The sequence below is a fragment of the Lutra lutra genome, chromosome 9 (assembly GCF_902655055.1).
Source record: "Lutra lutra chromosome 9, mLutLut1.2, whole genome shotgun sequence".
In the NCBI taxonomy this organism is placed as follows: Eukaryota; Metazoa; Chordata; class Mammalia; order Carnivora; family Mustelidae; genus Lutra; species Lutra lutra.
In genome coordinates, this window is record NC_062286.1 from 76,634,240 (window position 1) to 76,643,136 (window position 8,897).

Genomic DNA, 8,897 nt, shown 5'->3' on the forward strand with positions numbered 1-8,897 from the left:
GGACCACGTGTGACCCCCAGGTCCCAGGCCTAGCCTCAACTGGACTCTGATGGATCATATCACTCTCATTCTGGAGACCAACTTGAGTTTTTGAAACTTGTCTCTTAGGGGGGTACCCCCAGGGCCAGACAGGGATGCCAGAGAACACAGGGCAGGGCTCAGGGCTTTCTTCCAGGGTCCCACCCCCATCCCCTGCTCCCACATACCGCAACTGGCAACAATTTCCCAAGCTGGCATCCGGCTCAGATTTCTTTTGCATTTCATAAACTGCGTTCCTGGGTCATGAGAACATTCTGGATTGAATCTGCGCTTGCTGGTAACCTGGGAGTCTGGGGTAATGGGGGAATACAACTAGCTGCATCCCGTGAGTTCTGGGTTCCTTGATGCTCCTTGAACTGTTTGCAAGCCTTCCTATAGGGCCTATCGTAAATAGGAAAGGGCAAACACATGCCGACCTTGCCGCGAATGAAAACCATCCACTGCTTTCCCCGAATTTTAACACATACTGGTCTGTGTTGGCAGAGAAGGTATTACCTTACTTGCCACTTACAGACTTGTGTAGCTCTTGATGAGGTCAGGCCTAAGCATCTGGGTCTTCCTGGGTCTGGGAGACCTACCGTGCCCTAGAGCCTGGTTCCCAGGGGTTGGGCTGACCTCACAAGCCCGGACCCTCACCAGAGCTTCCCTGCCCTATGCAGTGGCCAGGAGCCACTCATGGCTCCAGACCACTTAAAACGTGGCTAGCTTGAATTGAGATGTATCATTCATGTACAATAGATACCCACTTTTGAAGGCTTAGTTCAAGAAAAAGGATATAAGATGACTTGTTACTAATTTTTTTACGTTAATTATATGTTGAACTTATATAAGATGACTTATTTTTTTAAAAAAGATTTAATTTATTTATTTGACAGAGATCACAAGTAGGCAGAGAGGCAGCCAGAGAGAGAGAAAGGAGGAAGCAGGCTCCCTGCTGAGCAGAAAGCCCGATGCGAGGCTCGATCCCAAGACCCTGAGATCATGACCTGAGCCAAAGGCAGAGGCTTTAACTCACTGAGCCACCCAGGCGCCCCTATACGATGACTTATATAATGGATAACGCAAAATATGTTATTAAAGTTAATTTTGCAGGTTTCCTTTTCCTTTTTTAATGTAACTACTAGAGAATTTTAAATGATATTTGTGGCTTGCATGGTATTTCTATAGGCCAGTGCTGTTCTGAAGCCTCTTGTGTATTTCTATATCCCAGTGTATGCGAATTTCATACACACACACCCCTGATCAATCGACAGAATCTTGGAAGGAGAACCAGGCCCAGTGAGAAGATGTGATTTGACCTGAGTGCTGCCTCCTCCCTGAAGACCTCTCAGAATGTCCTAGGGTCACATAACACTACGGAGCCAGGGGCCTTTATCTGGCCGTGGGTGATCTGTCTGTCTTGTTCCATCATCCAACACACATCTATTGAACACCTACAGTCGTGAGGCCCTATAGCACAATGACATCAATGTGTAGGCTCTGGAGTCTACATGACCTGGATTCAAGGCCTGGCCCTACCACCTTTGAGCTGTGTGCCCTTGAACGAGTTACTTACCACTTCATGCCTTGGTCTTCTCATCTGTAAAATGAAAATTAGAGCATTGATGCAGAATCAGGATGGTGATCCAGGTGTCTCCCTCACAGGCTCCCTGGGAGGATGAATTAGAACAAGGCACAGAGAGAGCCATGGACCCATCTGGCACCTGGACTTTCCCAGGGCTCAGCTAACTCTGAGGAAGGAAGGGACAGGAATGAGGGCTTCAGGTAAGAGTGGCACATGTGATCCTGTTGAGGCTCTGAGGCAGAGCAGAGAGACCCTGTACTGGCCAGGACATGGTGCAAAATGTGGGAATCCGGGAAGGCGTCTGCCCAGAATGCTCACCTAGAGGGCCCGGCATAGGCAGGCTTTAGGTGGAGGGCTGGAATGTGAGTGAGGAGTGGACAGTCCTGAATGCAGACCATTCCCCCAGCTGGAGTCAAGCTAATGGGCAGGGCTGAGGGAGTGGCCCCAGATCACACTCCAAATCCCACACTGGCAGATCTGTGGTGTTGAACCCCTCTTTTCCTTGCAGTCTTGTTCTTCTAAGGCAACTTAATTTGGGTAATGCTCATTGATGAAACTCATCTGAAAACATCAGTGGCTGAATGCAGTAAACTTTAACATCCCCCCACAAGGGGCTGAGGAGGTTGTTCGTGCTGGCCGGCAGGAGGCCTTCCATGCAGTGATTCGGGGATCTAGGCTCTGTGTGTCCGGTGGCTCTGCCCTTCATTACGTCCCCGAGTTCTCTGCAGCTGTCCAATGGGCAGACAGGGAGGGGCAGGTGCAGCGATTATGACCTCTTCTAATCAACCTGGCCTGATGGGACCACTCACGCTTCCACTCCAGCCCCGAGAACAAGTCACACGGCCCCTCCTGGATGCAAGAGGGGCTGGAAAATGAAGGCTCTACACGATGGAAGAGAGAGCCCTGGTTTCTGGTGGCCGTCTCTGCCAGCTCCCACTCTGGGGAGAGTCAAGCCACAGGCCTCCTTTCCCCCCACCAGGCCCCCACCCTTCTGCCACCTGTCAGTTGCTGTAGCTGAGTCCTGAGAGGGTTCCCAAAAAAGAGTAGAGGAAAATAACCTTGACCCTCCCTAGAGAGTGACCCAGGGAGACACACTCGAAGGGACAGTGTGCACCATGGGCTTACACTTAGCCCACTCCAACCAGCCAGGCTTGACCTGGAAGAATAGAGCTCAGTGTGTAAGCCAGGCCTGCAGTCTGGATCTGGAGAGAGTGTGGGGAGATGGACCAGCTAAGGCTTCCTGGAGCTGGGAGTGATCTCAGAGGGATGTCGCAGGGTCCTATGGACAGCTCTCCCCATGTGCTTCATCACTATGCTGGCGAAACCCAAAGTCCCCGATGGTTAGGACTGGACCGAGGGCAAGAGGCATGGGTGGGACTGGGGGCAGGACATGTCTTATTATCTGACCAGGCTTCTTACACACCTGCTGGCCACTGAGGAAGATATGAAGGAGAACAAGGCCAGCTGGGCCTCAAGATATTTGTGAGTTTATGGAGAAAATGATCAAACTTCTGTACTTCGGTCTGAAGCAGAATATGCATCAGGCCCTTCCAAGAGGAGAGGTAGATGGTGAAGGCCAGAGGGGAGGGGCTCACATGAGCAAGTCAGGCCTTCCCTTTGGGGCAATCATGGAAGGCTTCCTAGAGGCTGAGGCTTGTAGGATGCAGAGGGAAGAAATAGTGTTCCCACATGTGTGGTGCTTTATTATTTCCAAAGCCACAGAGGAAGGCAAGGTAGAGAGGGTGGCAGGGACAATGACTTCCATTTGACAGGGGAAGAAGCAGAAGACCAGAGAGGCTAAGCTCTTGGCCCAAAGTTGCACAGGAGTTTATGAATGAGAAGACAGATGTCGGCCTAGCGGCTCTGGGTTCTTTACATGAGTCTGATAAGCACGTTTCTCCCTCAAGGCTGGTCAGGCTAGGTCCTCAGGTGTGGCTGGGCAACTCCCATCCAGGGAGCCGATCCTCCCTGGGGGCTTCTCAGGGCTGGGTGCTCAGCCTCCTCTACAGAACATGTGTTTCCTGTTTTCCTTTTCCCCCTGGCTTAGGACAGAGAATAGGGTTTTCCTGAGCGGAAGACCCTCAAAGACCTGGCCTGCTACCAGCTAGCTCTGGCTGAACTGCTTGCTCATGGTTCTTGTTACTCAGAATGATGACCACCCCCCTCCCTCCCTCCCAACGGTCTTTATGGCCATTATGTATCCTCCCCTGCCCCACTCCCAAACTCCCAAGACCTGGAATTCAAATCCAGAGCTGGGACTCTCCCCTTTGTATTCTCAGAAGACCCTTCGCTGATCAGCCGAGTTTCCTGGGGAGACCTGGGGAATTGCACTGCTTTGGAACCTAGGAGCCGGAGCCCTGGGGCAGGTCTTGGCCCTGGGACTTGGGCACTGAGCCAGGACTCTGGCCAATCCTATAGTCATTAGAAGTTCAGAGCCCCTGAGAGCTCCCCCAACTCCTCACCCCCACACTGTTTCCCACTGTCCTGGGGCAGAGGCTAGGGCCAGTGGATGACATGACCCAGCTGTCCAGCCTGCGTCACTTGAGGTGAGGCGGGGGAGACCTAGGGCTCACTCTGCTGAATCAGACTCGGCATCTTGTCCCACAGTAGGGTTCAGGGCACCCCCCTGTTCCTCAGATGCAAGAGGGGTGCAGGATGAAAGCGGGAAGGGCAAGAGAACATTCCAGATCTGCAGAGCCTTGGCCCCTGGGCGTGGGCATGAGCTGTGAAGAAGAAAGGCAGGGTTTCATAGAAGCAGAATACAATGCTGGCTACCATTCTGTTGGGAGGAGAGGCAAATGGGGGGGTGCGGGATGTAGGTAAAAGGGAACACTATTTTCAGTGATAAGAAGAGTATGTTCTGAGGATCTAAGGTAGGGCAAGGTGATTAGTTCATAACATGGTTTTGCAGACTAGAAAGTTGCTGAGAGTAGATCCAAGTGTTCTTATCACACGAGCCGGAGTTCACTTACCTGTGCAAGACCACGGCTGTATTAACTCTCTTCATCTTAGTACTAGCCCTACAATGTACATGTGTAACAAATCATCACATTGTACACCTTAAATGGATACAATTATGGTTGTCAAGTATTTCTCAATAAAGTTTAAAAAAAAAATCGGTATTGGCTACACTCCCCAGCGTGGCTCCCACCCTGCCTCAGAAAAGAGGAGGAGAGGGCCTTCCCATTTCCTCACCTGCCCCACCCACCCCACCTCACCCCTGTGAAGAGGGACCTCCCCTGCTCAGCACCACCTCCCCCCACCCCCGCTCCTGCCCCTCAATCCCAGGAGACCCTGGTCCTGTGTTTGAGAATGGCTCTTGGGGAGGTGGTGTGTGTTTCTGTCAGATGAGGTGCTGGGTTTGAGAGGACTTTAGGGGGGCAAAGGTGGGTCTGGGTATGTGACTCAGTGTGGGTGCTGGTGGGGGCTGGTGAGATGTGACAGCCAGGCCCTGCCTTGGCCTATAGCTGGGAGTGGGGAAAACTGCCCCTGATGACCCGGCCTTGGGGCTTTGAAATCCCCCTTCCTCACCAGGGCTTTAGGCTCGTGGTGGACAGCCCAGTTTATTAACGACAGGTTTATCTGGGGCTAACTTAGCTTGTTAAGATAATTGTGGCAGAGGGAGGCCGCAGCCCTGGGGGCCCCGCCTTGGATAATTACTGTCCTTTCTCTTTCATCTCTGAGGGCTGTGCCCCTTCGCGCTTCCTGGGCCCTTTCGCTGGGGTCCTTCCAAGGCCTCGGGAGGGGCCCTGGAGATGCTTTCGTGTGGTCTCATGGTTTTGTTACACTTGCAAAAGCACGTTATTGCGACTATAGTCACCAGAGGCTGCTGTTCCTTTTCATCCCGACATCCTCTCTGTCCCGTGCTCCCTCCTGTCCCAGGGTGGCGGGGTAACTGGTGGCATCTTGGGGACCCTTAGGGAACCTGAAGTTGGGGACGCATTTGAAGCAGGCCCAGGGCCTGTAAGTGTGTGGATGCAGCTCACGTGTGTGATAGTTCACGAAGGAGGCTGTGGGTCCCTGCTGTGTAATGTGAAGGTTATTTGAGGAGGAATGGTTTCCAGGAACTCTCAGATGACCTCCGGTGCTAGCCCAGCTGCCGCGGTGGGGCCTGGGTGGGTCCTATGGGCTCTCAAGAGGGGAAGCATGTGGGAAGCGCTAGAGAAACAAGATCTGAAGTGTCCAGAGCCGGAAGCGAGTCCCTGGGGAAGTTCTTTTCATCTTACAACACATATGAAACCTGTTAAGGGTTTACCCCCAACTGACACCAATCTTAAGAATTCACACGACGTCAGTCTTGAGGCTTTTCTAAACTCTGCATGACAAAACACATATTTCCCTCAGCCATGGTAGAGAAAAGGCCGTTCTGTACTCTCCATGGAAAATGGCATGAAATCGCGGGCATGTGGTGAGCCCATCAGAGAACACACAGCCAAAAATATAAAAGAGCATTGTAAAAGTGTGTCAGGGAGTTAATTTATTAAAATATTATTTTTCTCAGGTGCCTGGGTTGCTCAGTCCGGTTAAGTGTCTGCCTTCAGCTCAGGTCATGATCCCAGAGTTCTAGGATCGAGCCCTGCTTGGGGCTCCCTGCTCAGTGGGGAGCCTGCTTCTCTCTCTCCCTCTGCTGCTCCCTCTGCTTGTGCTCTCTGTCTTTCAAATAACTAACTAACTAACTAAATAAATAAATAAATAAAATCTTTAAAAATAGATAGGGGCACTTGGGTGCCTCAGTCAGTAAGCAGCTGCCTTTGGGTCAGGTCGTGATCCCAGGGTCCTGGGATCAAGTCCTGAGTCAGGCTCCTTGATCAGTGGGCGGCCCTCTTCTCCCTCTCCTTTTGCCTGCCACTCTGCCTGCTTGTTCTCTCTCTCTGTGTGTCAAATATATTAAAATCTTTTTAAAAAATAAATAAAAATAAATAGATAAAATATTATTTTTCTGGTGTTTGCTTATTTGTCACCTTTTAAAAATGAAGGAGTTGATGTGACTTCTAGAAAAGAATGAGAAGCATTTTAAAGAAATAAATGTTCACTTTTTTAAAAAAAATTTTTTTTAGAGAGGGAGAGAGAAAGAGAGAGAGAGAGAAAGATGGGGCGGGGCAGAGGGAGAGGGAGAGAAAGAATCCCAAGCAGGCCCCATGCCCAGTGTGAAGCCCGGTGGTGGACTCGATCCCACAACTCTGAGATCATGATCTGAGCCAAAAATCAAGAGTTGGATGCTTAACCCACTGAGCCACCCTGGTAGGTGCTCCATAAATGTTCACTTTTTAACCTAGTTTTGTAATTTTGTGTTTGACTTCTTAAGGAGAGCCCCCTATACTGGGTAAGTTTCTGGCCCCACAAAACTTGGGTCCACCCTGGTGCTGCCACCATTTGTCTGTGGGATGAGGTGAGGGAAGGTGGGTTGCCTTGAGATTCCCCTGAGGGTGCCCTGAGTCAGAGAGGCAGGCATGAGGAAGGGCCTATTGAGCTTGGCCATTGCCTACATACTCTCCATGGCCCCAGAGGACATGCTCAGACAGCTGGGCTCCTTTGCAAGGCCCCTTGGGCTGTGAGAACTTCTAGAAGGGAAGATCTGGTATCCTAAAGGCTCTTAGATCTCACTTCTTGTGTATATGGAGGGCCGCACAGAAAGGAAGGGCGTTTTTACACCATTGTCAAGTTCAACAGAGTGATTATTTTATCATGTTCATCATCTCTCCTACTACACTGTAAGCTCCTTGAGGACAGGGCTCTTGTTTGTCTCGCTCACCACTGTATCCTCAGCACCTAGCACAATGGCATACAGTGGTGCTTAATAAACCTTTAGCAAAAGGATGCATTGAATAAATTAATAAATGCACCAGGGGAGAGGCACGCAGCCAGGCAGGACCCTCTCTCATCTCTAAGCCCTGAGCCACAGGAAGCCCTCTGCAGACTTGCAGATAGTGTCTATGTGTCCCTGAACGCATTCTTCTTGGGGATGTCTGTGCCACCGATGGGGACTGTGGGGGCTGCAGCAGGTAGGGTCCAGGGGTGAGGCTTGATCAGTGCTGATGAGGAAAGAAGAGGGGTGAGGTAGTGAGGATGGATGGGAGAGCTAGCCATTGTCATGAAATCAGAGCCTTCACCCTAGAAACCAGGAGGAACTGAGAGGTTTTGATGAGGTTGGCATGAGCCCTGTGGCCAGAGTGACTGAGCCAGGACTTGCCTGACCTTGTTGAAGTTCAGAGCTGGAAAGCGCCCGGAGTTCACCTGGAATGCTGAGTTCCTCTCCACCAGAGCCCTTCGGGTATCACCCCCTCCTGTGTTAATGTGCATGAGTGTGTCTGTGGGAGGGGGGTCGTCTAAGGGAGGAGGAGAGTAGGGCCCTTGGTTCAAAAGGCCTGCTTTTGCTGGTATTCTGTATTCTAGTCCCTCAGTAGAGTGTCCCAACAGCAGAAAAGACTTGGAAGCTACTTACCTAGAACAAGTCATCTTGTTCTAATAAAGCCAGTTTTTGTTAGTCTCTCCATGTTTTTAAAATATCACATATCCACAGTTTTTAGTGTCATACTATTAGTTCATATTTTTAAGAATCTAATATCAAAATAAGTTCTGTTTTGAAACCACCCAGATAAGTTATATGCCACATTGTAATTCCAACTAGAACAAAGGGACACTCATTTACAAAGCTTTGTGTGTGTTTCCATACTTCTCAAGAGGGGTAAGAAAATGCCAGTCAGCATAGCAAACCTTCTTCTGAAGCTCTAGTTCTAGTTCAAAGAACACAAGAGCATTGAGATGGACACAACCAATGGTGTGGCAGTCTCTGCCCATCCCTGGTGAGCGTAAAGAAGGCTTTTATTAAAACAAACAAAAAATAAATGCTTACTATCAGTTAAAAGGTCTCATTCTTTGTCCACTTCTGCCAGAAAAAAAATTTGAAAAGCTTTTCTCAAACTTATTAAACAAGAGATAGATTCCTCCCCACCACGGTCATGGTGTCAAAAGAACATATTTGCTGTTAGTTTATAACTGTCTCCGTGTGCTGTTGCCCCAAATGGTATAGAGTCAGAAAGAGTTTGCAGTGGGAAAACTTTGCATGCAAATTGTTAATGTTCAGTTGTTAATGACATAACAAGGACATCTTCAATTTTTTTTTTAGGGTAGTACTAAACAAGATCAAATAACGTTTAATTTTCACAGTTAATTACCTTTTCCTGTTATCTTTTGAATAAGTCCTGTGAATAATTATTTGGATAATTATTTAAAAATTTTTGTCTCTTAATCATTTGTTCTGATATATTAAGTTTAATGTTTATATTTCTTTGAA